This window comes from Ptychodera flava, chromosome 1 (assembly GCF_041260155.1).
Source record: "Ptychodera flava strain L36383 chromosome 1, AS_Pfla_20210202, whole genome shotgun sequence".
Lineage (NCBI taxonomy): Eukaryota > Metazoa > Hemichordata > Enteropneusta > Ptychoderidae > Ptychodera > Ptychodera flava.
The window spans coordinates 2,699,813-2,722,910 of NC_091928.1; the positions used below are offsets into that span (position 1 = coordinate 2,699,813).

Sequence of the window (23,098 nt, forward strand, 5' to 3'; positions counted from 1 at the left end):
TTCCTGAGAAAGCTGCTCGTGCACTCAGGGATTAAAAGTACGGAGCTATATACCACACATAGCTTTAGAAGTGGTGCCGCCACAACCGCCGCTGAGGCTGGCCTACCAGATTGGCTAATAAAGACCCTAGGACGATGGCGGAGTGACGCGTACCAGGTCTACATAAAGACAGCGAAAGAGACCCTGGACTCTGTGCCTCGCATGCTTGCTACAAGGAAGTAGTCTCTAGGACATGAGGTGTTAGAAACACCTACTAGTTATTGGGACTTTAACGACGCTCGATCTACAGTACAAACTCTGCATGACTATGTTAGCAAAGTTGGGCATACAATATGTGGAACTGTACGCGTGACTTGATTAAACATCGAACTGTGGACTATGAACTATGAACTATTCACAATTAAACGGTGGTTTATTCTGTAGTACACGTAGTGGCAGTCGCCTAAGGATGTTCCTTAATCAGTCATACGACTGCCAGGTCTGAGGGCTGGCTTTAATTTGGGGGCTGCTGTCGCGGATCCGGAGGGACCATGGTACCACGTTGCCCGATGCATGGCATGATCCCGCAAGGGGTCCGAGTCATCTTCCAGGCTGCCACGACGCCGTGCATCCCCGCCGTGGCAGTAGGTGCATCCTGGGTAACACGTTGCCCTCCCTTGATGTCATTCAAATCTGCGACTGGCTTCACGGGAAAGGCCGCCACGACGCCCGGATGTTCCATCGCCCCTTGGTTTCGGCCAAGCCCTGTCTCCGTGTCGTTTCTTTGCGTTAATGGATGATTATGGCTTGCTATAATCATGGTTAACGCGGGGAAGGGCACGGAGACGCAGGCCATTCTACCTTTGCCTCACAACCACGCCTCGCACTTTCGCTTAACACACAATGAACCCTTGCCTCTCGAATCACAGCTGCTTCTTGTCCACCCTCACTATCAAATATGAATGCCATACATGCACAAGATGAAAATCCAGATTTATGCGCAGCTTAAAGGTGACATAAAGTTGCATAAAGTTGATCTTTAATCATCTTTATGCAGCATAAAGCTAGAACTTTATCCACCTTTATGCTGGTGCATAAAAGGGTTTAATGGCCGACTAAATTAGTCACCTTTATGCAGGATATTACAGATGCATAAAGATTCACATTTATGCATTTGAGGAAAATATCTGATGCTCTATTTATGCATCTTTATGCACTGCATAAGTAACACCTTTAATTCGTTTGGGTCCAGATATCAGGCTGCTTGTTTTCAAATTCATCAGCTTTCCGTGGTTCGTACTTTCTTATCAACATATTTGTTTTCTTTGTGTACTGTCAGTATTACTTTAATACCCAGCATTCTGGTCTTAAGCATAGCCAATGTATATGTGGAAAACATTGTTAATTTTGAAAAATGAATCTAAATCATGATTAAAATTCAATTTTCAACTGTAGCAATGTTATAAAGTCAGTGATGATCAGATGCATAATTTGTTGTACTTGAGGATTCACTTATTTACCAACACAATTAACATCAATGCCGTACTAACTGCTTTGAATCCTATAACCAATCTAACACACACACAAAAATATCTAATAAAGCAAGATCTGAGAATAGGTATCTGGTTTAATTATGTTTATTTGAAAGACTTAAATTGCAGACTTCATCCAAGTTCAGTGTATCACATTGATTTCATCTGTAGAAACCTGTTACCAAATATCAAAACTATGAGAAAAGCACTCTTTGAGAAACACTTTTTTGACCATAAATTGCAAAAATTGGCCCAAAATTACAAACTTGAAGATTTCATAATAACTTGGAATATCTCACAGTTTGCTCATCCCTTTAAATATGTAAACCAAATATCAAAACTGTGAGACAATTGCTGGGGGTGAAATAAATTTTCGATCAAAAATTGACAAAATTTTCTTAAAAATACAATTTGCATATTTCTGCACATTTTAGATTGAAATGTCATCTCTAGAGACTTGTACAACTATCATAGCAATCTGACCTGTAGTTTGACGAAGATTTTTTAAGATTTTTACAACAAATTACAAAAATGGAACAATGCTAACTATGAAGTCACTTTGAGTGAACTGCATGTCAAATTTCAAAGCAATCGCAAATGCAGTTTCAGAAAGAATTCTTTATCAAAAAAAAAGCAAAAAAATACAAATTTCCCAGCGATTTCAACAAAGTGTAGTCAGACTTGTAGTTTCAGACACAGGCTCTCCTTAGCCGGATAGTCAGCTAAATAGATCGGTTTTCAGCTCAATCTATCGATCCTGTAGTCAATATGCCTGCCACTGCAACCTAAATACTCACAAGGTGTGCAACAGAATCACTCAAAAAATACACCACCCGATTTGCCAACTGGCCGTGGGCTCAAACAAAACGTTCAGAACTACACTCCCATATACCTAAACACGGCCTGCAGAACGATTTTACCATGTGACGTCATATCTTCTACCGCTGATTGGTTCAACAATACATCACCAGTGACGTCTTGCTGTGACCTTTGTTTTGGTCGTTGATTAGCCAATCATTGGTAGAATAAATGACGTCATATGGTAGAATCGTTCTGCAGGCCGTGTTTAGCTGAGCTTGGCCTCAAAACACTGTCTATTTCTTCAAGATGAAAAAAGTAACACGTTCATCAGCATGATTTTTTAGAAGATGGTTAAATTTGAGATCCAACTAGGTATTTGGGAGTGTAGTTCTGAATGTTTTGTGTGTGCGCACGGCCAGTTGGCAAATCGGGTGGTGCATTTTTTGAGTGATTCTGTTGCACACCTTGTGAGTATTTAGGTTGTAGTGGCAGGCATATCGAGATAGATCGAGCCGAAAATTGATCTATTTAGCAGACTTCCAGCTAAAGAGTGCCTGTGGTTTCAGAGAAGAAGTAATTGTGGTAAATGACAGAGGGAAGACAGAAAATTGGCCTATTTGTTAAGCTAGCATTATTGACAGTATATTATTTGCTGCCCTCCACATTTTAATTAAATTCTGTCCGGTGTAGAGCTGTCCGTGGTGTTTATGTCCTGTGCAATTCTGGTCGGTGTGGAGCTGTTAGTAGTATTAACATTGTCCTGCGCAATTCTAACAGCCCATGGCGCGGCATCCTCGGGCTCCGGCCTGATGGAAGCTGGCCCCTCAATGCGAGGTAGCCTCATTCCTCTCTGCCTCAGCGTAAGTGTTTTTTCATACGCAGTATGAAGCTGCCTCTTCATCTTTTTAAGTTTTTTTCTTTCCCACGTCAACGTTCTGTGAACATAAGCCGTGGTATTTCCACTTTCGTCTTTCTCACTATCTTCAGAGGATATATATTCCAGTGAGAGTATGTCCTCGGCCTTTTCCTTTGCCTCTTCCGGCCAGTCCACTAGGGAAAGTCCCAATTGTAGATGCTTTAGTTTCTGTAAATAATGATAAACAGAATAAATCATCTGAGCTGTGACATTATTTATATTGTTTCCATATTTTTCACGACTTTATAAATTATCACTCGGTAAGATCTATCTTATATCTTTACCTTAAAGATTCCTTAGCTATAACTTTGGTCATTTTTTTATTTGTTTGTTCAATGTATCATCTACAGTTTCTGGTTTGAGTCCCTCAACCATGGAAAATTCCCAATATTTAGCTCATAAATATACCCTGTATGAGTATAATCTGCATTGTTATTGTTTAAATTTTGTATTCAGGTACGGACTAGAATACATTTATCAACAATAACAATGGTTGTTTTACATACACAGGTTGTGTTGGCAAGCAGGACACCGGGCATTGGTCATGATGATCGGATTATGTAAAATTCTGTAGTTGATACATTGAAACAGAGTGGTGAAATTAATTCTGTAGTTGATACATTGAAACAGAGTGGTGAAATAAATTCTGTAGTTGATACATTGAAACAGAGTGGTGAAATAAATTCTGTAGTTGATACATTGAAACAGAGTGGTGAAATAAATTCTGTAGTTGATACATTGAAACAGAGTGGTGAAATAAATTCTGTAGTTGATACATTGAAACAGAGTGGTGAAAAATTAGTAAAAAGTTACAGCTAATGACCCTTTAAGTTTTTTTTGTTAAGGCCTGTGTTGGCATCAGAGTGTCTTGCAAGGAAATTTACTTATTAGATTACAATTTCAATAGGAAACAAAATGCTATGTCATTCCACAATCCTCTTCAGATAAAACAAATTTGACCCTATGAATCACGTCCCTGGCCTTTAAGAACTCTGTCTCTTCTAGTCAACCACAATTATGTGGTCTTATCCCAAGAAATCCTGAAATGCCCAGTACATTGTTCATAAACAAGCAACAACCATGATTGTTACTGGTATATCTTTATTTAGGTAGTGGGTTTGAATGCAATTTAGGAATAACAGCAATGGTAATTACACAAATTGACTGCGCTGAGAAGGTGAGACTCTGGTGTTTCATATTTTTGGTGGGAACTGAACAAGAAAAGGAAGTTGCTACATGGAACAAAGATACTGAAAAACCAAGTTAGTAAGTTAGGTGGTGGAGTTAAAAAAATCCCTGCTATTCTGAGCAAGTATTTGGTTTACTTTTTAAATAAGAGTAAATATTCCAATGATAATTTAGGTCACAATAGTGAAGCTGTTTGTTCTCTGGCTTGTTTACAAGCAACTCCCATTTAATTACAGGCCAACATTAGAGAAACATTTGGTTGATTGACTTTCAAAGGAATGTCAGTGACATCATCGTCTCTACAGGAAACCATTCACTTTATATGAGCTGATTTGCATTCTAAGGTGCTAAACATGGACCTTGAGGCTAGACGAAGTGGGTTTGAAGGCACAGAGGCCATAAGTGAGGAATAGGGTCTAGGGTATTCAAATTCTGGTGCTGGAGAAACAATTAACCCAAATGTTTGAATAAAGGTAGAACACGCCTCAGGGACAGAAATTCTGGCCTTCAAATTTTATCAATTTTCTTCTGACCTATCACTTGTGGGGGCTCATTTTGAAGCTCTTGGCAAAAGAAAAGTTTTCACTGTCTTAGTTTTTGAAAATCGAAAATTTTATTTTTTCCCATAGAGTTAACACAGGGATGGATGCCATTTTAATTTCAATCTTAAGAAATTGCAAGTTATTTGTCTCTCTAATACCAAAGTTTGCACGGTGACCCCTGATTTTTATTCTTGCTTTGGTAAGAGAATGGGTGAAAGTTTCACTGAGGAAAGTTTGAGCAAAAGTTTAAGTCTTTCACTTTTGAGATGCATATTCCTGTGTTAACTCTCGGTAGAAAAATATGTTTTTTTGACTTTTGAAAAAACTAGGATGAAGTGCTCTTACACCAAGAGCTTAAAAATGAACCTCAACAAGTTAGAGCAGAAAAGAATTGAGAAACATCTGAGAGTCCGAATGTTTGTCCCTGATGACCTTATACTGAATTTATATTGCTTCGTCTTTCTAATACATACCTCTCTCATTCTTCCCTGTTTTCGGCATGCTTTCTTGTGTTCTTCTGTTTTTCCTTTGCGCAGCAGTCTTTCCTTATTTTTTCTACTCCGAAAAAAATATCCTGTTACGTGCAGAGAAAACGAACAAAAGGGTGAACTCAGCAAATAACGTTTAAACAGAATTTATTACAAAAATAAAACTAATTGCTAAGTCAGGGATAGAGTACAAGCTTTAAAAGTGTACAGACTACTTATCTCAGCTGGGACGGCAAAGCTCCAGTCTCAGAGTTGTAACAGTCAGTCGAATGAATGAACAGTCCTTTGGCTTGCAGGCTTGAAGTTGCACAAAGTCCACAGTATAAATCCAGCGTTGACAGTGAAGGTCTTGAAAAGTCTTGAGAATGACTACTGCTGGAGTTTAGTAACACACAAGAGACACGATCCCAAAAGTCTGACTGGAAGCTGTGCAAGTCCCTTTTATAAATGCATATAAGAACAATCTAGAACTTTTATTGACATGCTAATTACTGTTCTAAAATTATCTCCCTTACACAACTAATCAACTTTCCAGAACATTCCAAACATGAGTAATTGAATTCAAGGTTGTGAGGTCATCAAGGGCAGTGACCTTGAGAATGTTCTAGACTAATTGAACTCAGGTCATGATGAGTGTGGGGTAAATGACCTACATAACACACCCCCTCTTCAAAAAAAGAAAATTTTTCAAAGAAAAATCTTTCTTTTACAAATGTAATCTTGAAAAGGATTTAAGTACTCAAAATTTTTTTTTTTTTTCTAAAGTAAAATTTCTTGAAAGTGAACAACAATAAACTCTAAATACGAGAGAGACAGTCTGCAATTAAATTGTCTCTGCCTTTGATGTGTCTAATGTCAAGATTAAACTCCTGTAACATTAAACTCCATCTTAGCAATCTCTGATTTTTGCCTTTGAATTTCTGCAGAAAAACAAGAGGGTTGTGATCAATATAAACCACTATTGGCTGATTTGAAGAAGTAACATAAACTTCAAAATGCTGTAAAGCTAATATCAAAGATAAACACTCTTTTTCAATTGTAGAGTAGTTTCTCTGAGATTTGCTAAATTTGCAAAATTGTTAAAAATAGCAAACAAGATGATCTGTCCCATGACTATCCTCTTGCAATAAAACAGCACCAGCAGCCGTATCACTAGCATCCACAGCTAATTTGAATGGCAAAGTGAAATCTGGTGCAGACAACACTGGAGCACTTTGCAGTATGGCTTTAAGTGTATCAAATGCCTGTTGGCATTGCTCTGACCAAAACAAACTTTACTTTCTTTTTAGTAAGTTAGTCAAAGGCTCAGTAATTGTGGAGAAATTTGGACAGAATTTTCTGTAGTAACCAGCCATACCGAGAAAGCGCATCAGTTGTCGTTTGCAGTTTGGTATGGGAAAACTTGAAATGGCACTGATTTTGGCATCAACAGGTTTTACCTCACCCTGTCCTACAGTATGTCCGAGGTAAGTTACCCTTGCCCAACCAAACTCAGATTTGGCAAGGTTGACAGTCAACATTGCTTTGCTCAGTCTCTCAAAGAACTTCCGCATGAGCTTGATGTGTTCCTCCCAGGTGTCACTATACAGGACGACGTCGTCAACGTAGGCTGCACACCCGTCTAGCCCGGATATGACGTCGTTGATCATCCGTTGGAACGTTGCCGGAGAGTTCTTCATTCCGAATGGCATCACCTTGTACTGGAACAATCCGTCTGGTGTAACAAAGGCGGATATTTCACGAGCACGATCCGTCAGAGGGACTTGCCAAAATCCCTTCAGTAGGTCAAATTTTGTCACATACTTGGCTTTTCCCACTCGGTCGATGCAGTCATCAATCCTCGGGATTGGAAAGTGTCTGTCTTTGTTAAGGTGTTGACCTTCCTAAAGTCCGTGCACATACGATAACTGTGGTCTGATTTGGAACAAGTATGCACGGCGAACTCCAGTTACTTTTACTGGGTTCAATAAGTCATTGTCCAGCAGGTATTTGACTTCTTCCTGGAGATATTTCGCTTTTGTTGGATTCAGTCTGTATGGATGTTGTTTTACAGGCTTACTGTCCCCAACATCAACGTCGTGATAGATGACGTTTGTCCTCGTTGGAACATCTTGAAACAGGTGTTTATATTCGTGGAGCAGTTCTTTCACCTGTTGTTGTTGTTCTGGCTGGAGGTGTGCCAACTTTGTAGACTCCAGCTTCTCCAGGATTTCTGAGTTCTGAAGCTTGACCGAGCCCAGCTTTGAGTTTAGAGTATTTTCACTCAAGTCAGTTTCAGTATCACTATCTCATAATGGTTTGAACTGACTGCACTGACAGGCTGAGTTATAGTAGGATTATCCCTATCCAAATATGGCTTAAGCATATTTATGTGACATAGCTGTTTTTGTTTTCGCCTGTCAGGTGTTATTATGATGTAATTTAAATCACTCAATTTCTTATCAATTAGATATGGCCCAAAGTAACGAGCATGGAGTGGTTTTCCAGGAATTGGAAGTAGAACAAGAACCTTTTGACCGGGTTCAAACTTCCGTTTTGAGGTGCTTTTATCATATTTGGTTTTCATTGACTGCTGAGATGACTCAAGATTTTCTCTGGCTAATTCACATGCTTTAGAGAGTTTTGTACGAAAATCTGAGACATATTGCAAAATATTCAGACAATCATCATCGTCTGATAGGAATTTCTCTTTAACGAGCTTAAGTGGGCCACGGACTGTATGTCCAAATACAAGCTCAAATGGGCTAAAACCAAGAGACTCTTGAATTGACTCTCTAACAGCAAAGAGCAAAAATGAATTCCTTCATCCCACTGCTTCTCTGTGTCAAAACAGTAGGTCCTAATCATGTTTTTCAAAGTTTGATGAAATCGCTCAAGAGCACCCTGACTTTCTGATGATAGGCGGATGACCTATACTGTTTAATGCCTAGCTGATCCATTACTTGTTGAAAAATTCCAGACATAAAGTTGGAGCCTTGATCGGACTGGACACATTTAGGGAGGCCAAATAAAGTGAAAATTTGACTAAAGCTCTCACTATAGTCTTTGTCTTTATATTTCTCAGTGGTATGGCTTCGGGGAACCGAGTTGATGTACACATAATTGTCAACATGTACTCATTTCCTGATCTTGTTTTTGGTAGGGGCCCAACACAGTCTATTAGTATCCTACTAAATGGTTCTTGAAATGCAGGAATTGGCTGTAAAGGGGCCTTTGGAATGGTCTGATTTGGCTTTCCTACCATTTGACATGTGTGACAAGTTTTACAGAAATGTGCTACATCCTGCCTGAGATTAGGCCAATAAAAGTGACTGAGAATTTTATGATAAGTTTTCCTGACTCCTAAGTGACCAGCCCAGGGGGTTTCATGGGCCAGGCGCAATATTTCAGCACGATAGGGCTTTGGAACCACAATTTGATGTTTTATAGCCCAATCGTCATCAACCAAAACATCTGGAGGTCTCCATTTACGCATGAGAATACCAGATTTTGTATAACAGGAAACAGAGCTATCTGACGTTTTACCTTCATCATCTACCCTGTCAAACAAAGACAAAATATCTGGGTCTTTGTGTTGTTCTGCAATGAGATTTGATCTAGAAAATGTCTGACTTTGGTCAGCAGAAGTTTTACTGGAAGTTTCAAATCCACGAGGGATAACGGAATGATCCGTGTCAAACACCTGACTGAGAAAGGTGTCATTTAAGTCAACATCTGTGACATTATTTTTGAGAGTATTTTGATTCTCGGAAGTTTTCTTTGACATGGCTCGAGTAATGGCACATGAAGGAAATAAATCGGGTATCTCTTGTTCAATTGGCTCTGGATCCTGATCTAAAGTAGGATTATCAGTCACAAGTGGATTAGTAATGACCTTGTCCCCAGCAAGGTCGTTTCCAAGAAGAAGGTGAATCCCTTCAAAAGGCAAAAAAGGCCTAATACCTAAAGTCACAGGTCCAGAAACAAAGTCCGAAGACAAATAGACATTATGGAGAGGAACAGGAATGTAGTCATTACAATCTACCCCTTAATAAGAACTTTAGAACCTGAAAATGACTTTTCAGAAAACGGCAGGGTATCTGCCAACAAAAGAGACTGGGAAGCCCCGGTATCTCTTAAAATTTTGACAGGGGTAGCGGAAGAGAAATCACTAGAAAGTGATATAAAACCATTATGAATAAATGGCTCGAAAATACCCATAATGCTATCTTGAGAAGAATTGACCTTGACCTCATTAATTGGGGATAAGAGGGGTTTAACCTCAGAAAATGTGTTGCACACATTATTAGACTCTAATTGAGTTGATGAAGAAATAAAGCCGGTGGGCTTAGATCCACTTTGACCACTTTGACCTTCACGTTTTCTTTTCAATTTGAAACAATCTGACATTAAATGGCCGTCTTTCTTACAATAATTACAAGAAAGTGTACCGAACTGTTTGTCAGAAGGAGATTGAGACTTGGGATCTGATGATGTGTGAGTGTTACTTAAATTTTGTGAACTGTTGTCATTTGATTTCCTACTTTCCTTTGAGAAATTCTTGGATGAAAAGGAGGAGTTAAATTTACCTGCATGTTTCTGTATGAAAAGGACTGGGATGGTTTGCTGAGAAATGAAGATTTGTGGGTCAATGAATAATCATCGGCCAAACGTGCAGCAACCTCTAATGTATCTGCCTTTTGTTCATTGATAAATGTTTTGATGTCACTCCGGATGCACCTTTTAAATTCCTCAATCAAAACAGCTGTCGTAATTTGTCATAATTCTGACTGACCTTTTCAGAAGAACACCAACGATCAAACAGTTGTTCTTTTGTTCGAGCAAATTCAACATAAGTTTGATCCTTCACCTTCTCACAATCCCTAAATTTCTGACGGTAAGCTTCAGGCACCAACTCATAGCCCTTGAGAATTAATTCCTTCACAGAATCATAATCTGAAGCCTGCTCTACTGACAACTGAATGTAAATTTCTCTGGCTTTACCCACCAAAGCACTCTGCAAAAGCATAGACCAGGACTCCTTAGGCCAATTCAGACTCTGAGCAATTTTCTCAAAATGAGGAAATATTTATCAACATCCTTTTCTTGGAAAGGGGGAACTAACCTGAAATGCTTAGTGATGTCAAACTTGTCTGAAGGGAAGAATTTTCCTGACTGTCCAAGCTCTAAACGTCTCATTTCTAACTGTAGTCGATGTTCTTCCAATTCTCTCTCCTTTTCTCTCTGTCTTTCTTCCATTGTAATTCTTTCTCTCTCATTTGTAATTCTAGTTTCTTGATCTCCAAATTTGTCTGCATTTCTAATTCTAATTTTCTGAGTTCAGAGGTAGACTCGGGCTCATAATCTTTCAGGGTGGATTCCTCAAATTGGCCTAAATCAACTAGATGTTTGGCAATACGGTACTGTATTTCCCTCTTGCGCATAGATCTTTTGACTTCTACTTTAAGGAAATTGGCCAGTGTTATGAGGTTGTCTTTTCTGAGGGAATTAAATGTGTCCTGATCAAGGTCATCCATAAATTCGTCTGGTTTAAATTCCGCCATGATTAAATTTCGCTGAGTTCACAGTATACAGTAGTTTGAAAAGGCTGTCAAAATGTTGTCAAACGGCTCAAAATATTCGTATCCCGGACGAGCCCCCAATTTTGTTACGTGCAGAGAAAACGAACAAAAGGGTGAACTCAGCAAATAACGTTTAAACAGAATTTATTACAAAAATAAACTAATTGCTAAGTCAGGGATAGAGTACAAGCTTTAAAAGTGTACAGACTACTTATCTCAGCTGGGACGGCAAAGCTCCAGTCTCAGAGTTGTAACAGTCAGTCGGATGAATGAACAGTCCTTTGGCTTGCAGGCTTGAAGTTGCACAAAGTCCACAGTATAAATCCAGCGTTGACAGTGAAGGTCTTGAAAAGTCTTGAGAATGACTACTGCTGGAGTTTAGTAACACACAAGAGACACGATCCCAAAAGTCTGACTGGAAGCTGTGCAGTCCCTTTTATACACAGGCATATAAGAACAATCTAGAACTTTTATTGACATGCTAATTACTGTTCTAAAATTATCTCCCTTACACAACTAATCAACTTTCCAAACATTCCAAACATGACTAATTGAATTCAAGGTTGTGAGGTCATCAAGGGCAGTGACCTTGAGAATGTTCTAGACTAATTGAACTCAGGTCATGATGAGTGTGGGGTAAATGACCTACATAACAATCCTTAGAGCCTCTGCAGGATGAAATAAAATGTTAAAAATACTATGAGGAAAATCAAATTGTAATGAATACATCATATTACACTAACTATAATGGAGATGAATAATGAAAATATTACATGCATCATATGCGGAACATAAAATGTCCTATATGATCACTTTGCAATGATTTAGCAAGCGGCATGGTCATCATAATGAATAAAACTATTTTCAACAACTAAAAGTGATACGTTACACCCTTTGCATTAGATATCGAGTTTTAGAAAATTTTGCATAACAATATTTCATGTAATGTCTTCAAATCAGAGCTCAAAGCTCACTTATTTAGTCAGGCATTTGCAGTGTAATATTATACAGTTTTCACACCATTTAAATATTTTTCTTAATTATGAAGCCAGTTGTGTTAATTTTTTCAGTTATGTTTTGTAATGAGCTATTGATCAGATTACTGTAAAAGTACAATATAAATGAAGAAATTATGAGTATTATTATTGTTAATATTATTACTATTATTGACATTTGCTGTGAACTTTCTCCAAACAATCCTCACGACCACCACCCCAACAGATATCAAAATGTCCAGCCCCTTGTGCCAAACATGTTCAAATACAGCATTTCTATGTTGTCCCATACAGAAATTCATCATCATGAGATTTGTCTGATAATAAAAGTGTTCCAAAAATTCATCATAGCACTTTGTAAAATTTCATTTATGTCTTATTGGGAATCTGTTGACCAAATCCACATAATCAGAACAGTGTATGAGAGTAAATTATATTCTTATAAATACTCAAAATTGTCTTAAAATTAAAGTTTTGCCAATAAACATCATAATTTTCAAACAAAACAAATAGCAGTTTCAGAGAGGGTCATCAAAGTATCAAAATAGTACAAAAATAACAATATCACAAAATCACCATCAGGGATTCCCTACAGATTCCCTAAAGTTTAAGTACTTAAAAAAATTACAAGCAATTGGAGAACTGTATGGGATAACTGCCAGGAGCATGAACTCTTAACATACACATATATAGCAAATGTGACATACCTTCTGCTTCTGTTGAGTCAACTTTTTTTCAACTGTCATTCTTTATTTCCTGCATTACAGCACGGCATACCTCCTGATTTGCTAAACTATTGTACCTGAAATAATGATGATAATCGATATGAAATGTTTCTCAAGAAAATTTGCTACAGAGAAATGATATACTTAAAGAAACAATAAAAATTATTTTTTTCTCTTGTGTCAGTTGGTCTCTATGTTATGTACAATGTAAACTGCATGTTTCACCAAGTAAAACTGACATGTTTTACACTATCTGCAGGATATCTGATATAGTTAAAGTTCTGTGTGATGGGACCAGTGATCAAACTTAACATAGGCGTGAATAAGGTGTAATGCAGAGGGATTTAATGACACATAATCACAGAATAACTTTTGTTCACACTCCAACTTGCTGTGCATGACTTTTAATAGGATAGCCCTTAACCTACACTGGCATAAAGGTTAAAAGCCCATGAGCTGCAATTCTGCAAACTTTTGTCCAACCTCAAAGTTGCTCTCATTTCCCCAGATACTCATTGCGACAATCTACAAATTCAATGATATAGTCATTAACTATGCTTCAACAACAATTGCTTATCGCAGAATAGGGAAGAAACAACAATTATTATTCATTTTAAATTTCCCGCATCTTTTACAATCTTACCATATTATTTGAAAACCTATAAATTTTTTGTCAAAGTAGAGTAAGTCCCTTTCCCATCCTTTCAATGGTTGCACCCAATCTCCACAAAGATATAGCGAAATGGGGAAGCAGTGCTGCGTGGATAATTCTAACCGAGCTAGAGGGTTTGAGTCATTGACCATGCGCCCCACCAATCTCTGCTGCAGGCAAATTTTAATATTCTAAACTGGGACTTCTTTCAGTCCTGCGCGCGCGTGCCCAACTGGCTCAACAAACGTTGCGGAAATAGCAGATTTTGATTGGCGCTATCTAGCTAGAGATCGCAATGTCCATACACTCGTAAAAATAATACATTATACTAGTAAATATAATAAATATTCTGCAAAATCTTTGAAAATCGCGTCTGCAAAGCACAAAGCCATTGGGCATACATTTTGAATCATCGATTCACATCCATGTAACCTAGAGCAAGATCTATGTTTTAGCAAGTTTTCACGGAATCTACTATTGATATTGAAAACTATGTATTAATTATTCATTTACCTAAATTTTTTGTTCCAAGTATTATATATAAAAAAGGCAAAAAAATGTATATCATGGAAAACACGCAATACCCAAAAGTTGGTGAAATCCATCGCCTGTGGCAGTGATTAGTGTAGCTTCTGCTGAGACTCCATAGCTATGTATGTTTTAATTTTCCACGCCGCTACAATCTCTGTGTGGAGACTGGGTTGCACCATGTTATATTTGTTAAGATTAAAATGTGTACATGCACCATTTACGCTGTTTATCATATAGTTCTGTAAAGGCAGCCATATTAAGGTGCAGCTCCTGTTAATAATTTGTCCAATTGAAACCTCCCCATGCATTTCAACTCAGTGAATAACTATACTTATGTAAACATGTCTGATTATGAACATTTCTATAAACTAATTTAGTCCAAATATGAATCATGGAAACAATGTCAAAAGTTGCGGGTCATGTGCCTCTAAGTACACTGAAAATCGACCTTCCTGGAACACTCTGTAGGTTTAGGTCGTTGTTTATATTGATTTCAGCAGCTGTATTATATTGGGCTAACACAGCAGGGATGTAATTAAATCAGTGATATTGTTTATATATAAAAGCAGGCATTCCAGTCTCAATGAAATAACTGACACCAAGCACAGACAACTTCAAGAAATCGTCAGAGTTTGCAATGATGGTTGAGTCTCTGTGTGCTTTGAAATAAATAAAACAACAAAGTTTCATTGTGCAGACCCAAACTATTTATCATGGAAACAATTCACTTTTACTGAAACTATACTGCAATCACTTCATGTTCCTGCAACAGTACAGCCACCACTTCTCCACGTAATCTAGTTGCACCTTGAAATCCTGCACCATCCCAAGCCCATGTTCTATATATATATATACATTTACTAGAAGCATTACATGATTAGCATTTTCACCGTCCCTCAACAGAGAGCCACTGTATTTTGCTAAAAATAGACTAAACTCTTGACTATTAACCCATTGGTAAATTCAATAAAACTACTCCCAGTTCTCTTCAGACTTTTTAACTTTGTGACATATTGAAACAGTACATAATCAGTAAGCATGCACTGAACTTTGTTGGTTTTAGGTCTTTTGTCACTTTGCTTCTCAGAACATTTGCCAAAGCCATTTAGTGAACCTTTAATGCGTCTTGTCACTAGTTTGGATTAAAACAAATTTATCTTTTTAGATAATACCATGTATAATATATATCTGCATCAAAAAGAATTGTTGAGTTCTGTCTGTTTTATTTAATATAAAACACAGGAACTCTGCAGTGGCATTCTGACTATTTCCTGAAGTTGTCTGTGCTTGGTGTTAGTTACAGAATCATCCTTCCGCCTTTTATATGCTATCTCATTGAGACTGGATGCATGCTTGCTTTGGTATATACAATATCACTGATTTTATTACATCCCTGCTGTGTTAACCGAATATAATTGGCTGCTTACATCAATTAAAACAATGACTCAACCTACTGAGTGTTGCAGGAAGGTCGATTTTCAGTGTAATATGCTTTAATATTACTACTGCATGCAATATACCTACTTTTCATTCACATTAAAGCCATTGAAGTCTTCTCTTCCAAGCAGTAAACCGTACTTGGTTCGAACAGTTCTCTGCAAAAGAATTAACAAATTAATCAATTGATGCCAAGTGTACAGATCCAGGACTATCTTTAAACAAGCAACCCTGTGGCTAATAGTGCCCCCCCCCCAAGTTATGTAGAGAAATCTTCTTGTGACACGTTATCACATTTCAATTATTCCTATAAAGCTGTATACAAAATATCAAAGCTATCAGACATGCAATACTGGTAAAAGAAACTTTTGACCAAAAATGACAAAAAAATTTCCTTAAAAATACAATTAACATTATTTGAAAAATAATAAAACATAAATGAGATCATCCCTAGGGACTTGCATATCAAAAAGTGAGAGTTGTATGACCAGCCATTCATTAAAGGAAGGCATTTGCCAAAATATGGCACTTATATTCTAAAATAATGATTTTCACATTTTATAAAAAATTGACATATAACTTATTGCAACAGTGCTTGATAAAGCAGCCCAGCCACATTGCTAGCAGATACAGATAAGACACAAACAATAATGCCAGATCTATTGTCTTCTCAACAAAAAATTATCACTCAAACAGTTTCCTTTGCCAATCCTCATGTTGCAATATTACCAAATTATGGTGAATAATTGTTAATAATGATATATTACTAATCTTGCCTCTCCTATAAATGTGGCACCCCTCCAAAATATATCAGCAGATTGATCAAACACCTCACCTTGTCCGAACATCATTAACAATGAAGTGTTAAATAAGCCTTGTTTTGATAAGCTTGTTTGATAAGCCTCCATTGTTCAACAGGATACAGGTAGTCCACCAGGCTAGTGAACGGATTAGCCTGTCTCCAGCCTGACAACCTTGTGTCGCTTATCAGAAACCCATTGTTTTTCGAAATTATCCTTCCTCACCTACACCAACGCGATTCCCTTGTGTCCGCAGGTGCAATCATTTGAAACAACGAACAGTGTTGCTAGGCATGCTTGGGCCAGGTTACTCGTATAGCAGACCGCGTTCAAAACTCATGTTCATGCTTTTGTCCATAATAATCTATGATCTTGAATTTCTGGATGGGATTACTCGTACACCGACGAGGCAGGCGAACATGTAGGTCCTCGTTATCGGTGACTAATCCGCATAACAAACACATTACCAAATAAACACCCTCTACAAAATAAACTGCAGTCAACAGTCGATTTTGTTGATAAACTAAACACCACCCATTCATTGTGAGAAAAACGAGGGTCTGTGTTATGATTGACTACTGTACTGCAACGAAGTCTAGCCCCGTCGTCTCTACATTTGCCTCGTAGCTTAGCTTGGTTAGACACAGAGAACAAATACCGAATACACAGATATAGCTCGACAATGTCGATAGATAATCTACGCAGAAAATAAATAAAAACAGCCCTGACTTTGAGGTACACTGATCTGATCGCTACTTGCTATGCCGATCATGAGACATTTCCCGTGACTGTCCTTGTACCAGCTACTCAGTCGATGAACTACGATTCCAGTATCGCTACAGAACTAAGCGCCGTCATTTCACACAAACCAGGTACCCTGAAATCTTTTCACTATTCTTGCATAAAACAGGTCTGCCTGTACTGTAGATAAGCAAGTTTTGGGATACGCAAAGATCGTTCATAGACACAAAATGATTAAAAAAAACATGTAGTGTGTACTCACAGAAGCAAGATGACCAACTTCAACTTTCTTCGTCTTCTTTTTTCTTGCGTCGAAACACGTACCAAATCGCTTTTCTAACGATTCAAGTCTATTGGCTACGCTAAGAAAAACCATTTTGTAATGTTGACAGAGCACGCCCGGAACGGGCAACCGCAAGATCTAGAGCTCGGCGGAGTAACAACGTCATCCATCGTCGATCAGCTGTTGAATGTTGATTCTATGAAGAAATATACACCGCGCTGCACTGACGAAGATCAATCGCTCATGCAGCAACTATGATCTTGATTGGGCATTTACTGGTCACGTGGAACACTTTGATCCAATGACAAGTGATCTTTTTATTATGCCCAGGGGTTTTGATCAGCTGATTAAGCATAAACATCCGGCATGTACGCGTAAAACCGAGCGGTGTTTCTGTCTCAGTAACGTGCAGCTTACTTCGCATGTTCTCGACTTGTATACAATTCCAGAGCAAGAAATTATCAGAGGTGAGTAGTCCCAGTATTGCAATTTTTTGTTCGCAAGTTGTTGCCGTATTCTTTTATGTTTTTCCCGCGTGCTGTGCCATGCGAACGTTTAACGAATGGCATGCACTGACTGGGAAAAGAACCCAGTCGTGCATCTGAAAAGTTTCCTTCCGAATCTTACTTCCCTTGTCGATCAACACCGTCTAATCAATTGTCGCATCCGTCAGCCCTGGTCATTAACTCGGTCGGTATATGGTCGTTCGGCACCAAGTTGTTTCGGCCTCTGAACTTCTATCCCAATTCATTGGGTAACGTAACCCAAGACGACCCGTCATATTTGTAAGCGTGACCTTTACGTTCTGACCACTTTGTGTGACCTTTGCCGTGCAGTTTCGAAACCGCGCGTTCATTAATTTTGCCGTACCAGCAGCTATTTATTGGCACACAGTCCATGTAGCCGACAATGAGATGCAAATGATATGCGGTAAAGGTCTCCTCGACTAACTTTCAGCTGGTTGCTCACTTTCAACTATTTTTATAGTATTTTATACAAGGCACAGACTTATTCTACCTTCAACTTAAAACTTATAGTGATTTGGAAGCTTTCGTGTCGGCTACAGGACGATCTGCCTATTTATTACTAGCGGTAAGTTTTTGTCACAGATTTGAAAATGATCAAACGAAGTAAATATGTGGGATTTCACATCAAAATTCCGCGTCATGTGCGACGTGCTATTTTCAACGCCACAGGGCTATCGGCATTGTACTTGTAGCTCTACTGCACTGCCACTGGTGCGCGAGGTCAGAAAAACCATAACTCGACCCACAGTTGCGAGTGGAGTGATACGTACCGGCCGCCGCGTAGTATGCATAGAATAATTCTATGCATACTACGCGGCGGCCGCTATGTATCACTACACTCGTAACCGTGACTCGACCATGCACCGACCGCCTCACCGTAGAGTTACAATTTTACAGATAGTGTACACAGCAAATCGTCCCAGCGGAAGTATAGGCGCTAGCCCGCCGTGATGCCTGAGATTTGCTTATCAAACAGCCAAATTATCATTTCGAAGCAAACTGTAATTGCACAGACAGACACCATCAATTCACGCAGGCAAATTTGCACGATATATTCAGTAAAACGTTGTCATATAACCAACGTGAGAAGTATGATGAGGTCGAAGTGACTTAGAGGTGGCCACAACCAGTGTGAATTATTACTGGGGTCGAAAGAGACAGGCGTCGAGGTGACCTTCTCCCTTTATGTTAACAGCCCGGCCCACCTGGCATTTCACCAGCAGTATAGAGCAGGCCACTTTTGCTTCACCGCTTTGTAAAAGAAGATTTTTAGTACGTCAAAGGTTCAAAAGAGAACCGTGTTTATTCTATAGGAGAACGCAAACAGAAAAAATGCGTGGATTTGTCGTGATGCTGTGGCTATAAATTATGCAATATATGGGCGTTTTCTGGCACGGGGGGGGGGGGGGCTAGTGTCACCCAATATGCAGTGTGATTAGGCTTATAGCAAAAATAGACATCTTAGAATGTGAACAATTTTAATATCAGTTGGATACTCAATGTCACTGTCAGTAGGTTTTGTAGGGAGACTTAGGAATTTTCCACAGTGAGAAGTAGGTGTGAAAAGGGGTACTCAAAACTTTACAACATATTTGAGATTCTCTCCCCCCTCCCCCAAGAAATGTTTTTAATGCTGCCTAATCTGACATAAGTAGTGTGTTGGTAAAACATATCGACCAGTTAACATGTTCAGCGATGACTATATGATTATGCCTTCATATTTTAAATATAAATATTCTATTTTACGTTGTTCATAATGGAATATATTGTTGAACTTGAATCCGTTATTGTAAATCTGTTAGTTTTCCATTTTAGGATACACGGCTTTATTAGGTCCCTTTGTAATCTTCAACTGTTGACAGGGGTTCTGTATTGAGAGTTGGTACCATTGCTAAACGAAATGCAAAGTTCACTGTGTTCCTTACATAATACCGATTGCTCTTTCCTTTAAATACAGGTCTGGTATTCCATCTTGATCCACCTTGGCTAGTCCATAGAAGAATATATTACTGGTACATACTATTTGCAATGGTAAGTATCATTACTGCATGGCTATAAGCTGTAGTGTTGGCAAATATAACAGAAATCAGCTTTTTACTGAATCATTACCCCAACCAAGTTTGAAAACAACATTCATTGCTCCTACTTTCCATAGTGGCTGAAAGCCAAACTATTTTCTTGTGCAGCCTCAGACCCAAACAAACAGTATGGAAGGCCATGAAATTTTACTGATGGGATTGTTCCTCTGTCCATCAAAGTTGAGCTAGGCAAGCCACTAACACTCAATTTGCTGGCTGATTAAAGGGACAGAATCGGCCATTTTTCATGAATGTTGTTTGATATGAGACACCATTCATACCGTTTGACGCGTTGAAAGATACGTTACGAATGGATGACCACGCATATGTTCCATCATGGTTTTAGATACGATATATGAAACCATCCCGGGAATGGTAATGACCGATTATTCTTTCTTGTGATGGTTTCATTTATTGTGTCTGAAAATGGGGTCTTATATATGCATGCACCGCATTCAGTATCATTCAACATATTTAAAATAATATCTCACATCAAACAAAATTCATTAAACTTGGTCTCTTAACAAAATGACAATACCAGAATGTGTGAAATGTCCATGAAAAATTACCTATAGCAAATTTATTAGACCATTAGTTTCACCCTAATCTCCAATGGACAAATTGCTTATGCTGACATCTGCAATATCTGAAAAAGCTTAGCACATATTTGAAAAAAAATCACACAATAGGATGATAGCAATTAAAGTGTTCATTTTGGCAGCAATATAGCTTTATATGTCAAAATGTACAAAATCACCAGTTTATTGAACATTTAAAAGTCACCCAGCTTGTATATAACGTAACAATGCTATTTTTGCTTCCCATGTGTACATGCAGTGAGAACAAAATTCACACCAAGATCCCTTTTATTTATTGACCAAGTTGCAATTGAAATGTCTAATAGTTATGTACCTCTTCTGTGTCCAGGATTTACCAACCTCCCACAAAGGCCGTTCATGTCCAGTCTGTAATCAAGTTTTCAGCACAAGGAATTTTTTAAGACATAAGAGGGCATTCTTCAACTTTCAGTCCAGTACATGGCAGCATCATGGGAGACAAAAACTGAGATCAAGGAGAAAGTTAATCAACAAACAACTGAGGAATCCACTTGATACTGAAAGCTCTGATGACAATGGTAGGTTTTTATTTTAGTTGTTATGGCAACTGTGCTTTATTAGGAACAAGTTATTGCTGGTGACTCTGTGGTGTCTCGATAAATATCTTCATGGTAAAATATGGAATTACAGCAATAATTATGGTGTTAGTATGACAATTCCAGATTACGTACATTCCTAGATAAGGGCATGATGTCATTTTAGCTCACATTTGGTATACCCATACCAATGTGAGGTTATCGTATAAGCTGAAGTCAATGGCATCTGTATGTATGTGTGTATGTATGTACATATGTACAGTATGTCCGTTAACATCAAACACAATGCAAACCGCTGCCCGTTATATCTTGGTATTTGGTCTGTTCATGCATCCTGGGCAGTAGATGGGATTTTATGCAAATGAAGTCTGCATCGCTAAAATTATGCAAATGAGCTTACAAAATGTGAAATGGTCAAGAATTAATAACTCATTAGAACCTCTGTTTTGGTTGCTTTCAAAATTTGTGTGCAAGTAACCTTAGGTAAACCTTATACAGTTTTATGAATATCGTGAATATATCTTTAATTTTTTATTTTTGCTGAATTTTTTTTGTGATTTTTCTCATTTTCAGTAAAAATTCTCTTCTATGAAATGCCGCTCCAATTGTTCTCAAATTTTGGTTGGATGTTTGCAAGAGTGTTACTCTTCTAATTAGTTGAAATTATGACAAAATTGGGAAAATTACTATTTTGGAGCAATTTTGACATTTTTGGTCAAAAAATCTTAAATAGGTTTTGCTTTTTAAAGCCCCTGGACAGACAGTTTTTTTATTAGCTACTATAGACTATAGTCTATAGAAGCTATTGGGATGGGTATCCGTCCGGCGTCCGTCGTCAGTCTGTATGTATGTATGTATGTATGTCCGTTTGTGAGGCGTCCGTCCACTCAAATATCTTGAGAACCGCAGTACTTACTGATTTGATATTTGTTGTGTAGATGAAAAATACGATTTTGAGAAACTATTTTTTTTAATTTTTTGATATTGTTGAAAATAGGCAAATTAATGCCAAAAAAGGTGTTTTTGGTAAAAAATCATCTTCTTCATAACCGCTGGTCAGACAGCTTTGTTATTTGGCATACAGGTCCCTTGGGGTAACCCAACTTAGACTTGTTCAAATTGTGATGAAATATGCAAATCTGTATTTTTAAGGAATTTTTTTTGTCATTTTTGGTCAAAATTTGACTTACATTGTATGTAATTCTTGTACTGTATAAACCCTATCAATTCACCCAGAAAAAAATAAGTATATGATTTTAAATAATTGAATTAATTAGGAAATCATCAAAGCCAAAATAATTTTAGTGTAGAATTATCAGAAAGTTCAACTTTTTTTGACAGTTCATAGTGAAATGCTTACCATCTTGGAGGATAAAAACATGTAAAGGCAACTTTCCTGAATCCCAACTTTGACATATTCTGAACCGTCATTTATTGTGCCCTGTATGTTATCTAAAAGAAATTGCTCAAAATAGTCAATAGAGATAGAGATAGAGATAGAGAAAGTTCTAATTTCCATTTATGGTTGACTTGGTAAGGATAAAATAAAATTACTTTTTGAGGAAAAAAATAGTGGTGTCAATTAAAAGAGTGGTCAAAGTGATAGGGTTTTTATGGTAAAGCTGGGCTGTATAAAGATTCCTCATGTGCTATTTATAGCAATTATGCAATCTGTGTAAACAGTGCAATGAAAGTGTAACATGATTCCTTATAATGCTTTTGATGACCTTGAACTTCTTAAGTTTCAAACCTTTGTCTCTTCAGTGTGCTTTCTCTGAGTATGTACAGTCTCAACTTATTAAACAGAACTCACAATGTTAATCAAAGATATCCACCTTCTTCATCAATACATGTGTCACAAAAGGTTATTCTCTACATAACTCAACAGAGCTCTGTCAACTGTTGAGTTGCTTGTTCTTTCAAAACAGCTGGTCAGACAGCTTTAATATTTACTTTACTTTGTCCGTAGGATGACCTTAGTGAGATAATTTCATACAGTAAGGAAATACTTAATTTTGTATCCATGTCTATAGTAGCTTCAGGGACTTTGGCCCTATGTTTTGGTACACAGATGTACAGAGATGACAAAGTTAGATATGTGTAAATTGTCCTGCAATATACAAATTTGTATTTTTGACAATTTTGTCATTTTTGGTCATGAAAACTTGT

The 23,098-nt window shown here is 37.8% G+C and overlaps 1 protein-coding gene and 1 long non-coding RNA gene across 2 annotated transcripts in view; one reads left to right on the forward strand and one right to left on the reverse strand.

Annotated features, from left to right (window-relative positions):
• Positions 1 to 17,481, reverse strand: part of LOC139118086 (uncharacterized) — a 63,822-nt gene extending 46,341 nt beyond the window's left edge. The window contains exons 1-3 of the mRNA XM_070681410.1: positions 17,151 to 17,481; positions 15,435 to 15,505; positions 12,710 to 12,804 (exon numbers count right to left, since the gene is read on the reverse strand). The gene's annotated coding sequence lies outside the window, so the exon portion shown is untranslated. The remainder of the gene's footprint in view (positions 1 to 12,709; positions 12,805 to 15,434; positions 15,506 to 17,150) is intronic.
• A 30-nt stretch (positions 17,482 to 17,511) lies between these two features.
• LOC139118182 (uncharacterized) lies at positions 17,512 to 20,905 on the forward strand. Its single transcript, XR_011548640.1, has 3 exons — positions 17,512 to 17,638; positions 19,656 to 19,729; positions 20,704 to 20,905. It is a non-coding gene; the product is annotated as an uncharacterized lncRNA (long non-coding RNA).
• The last annotated feature ends 2,193 nt before the right edge of the window (positions 20,906 to 23,098 follow it).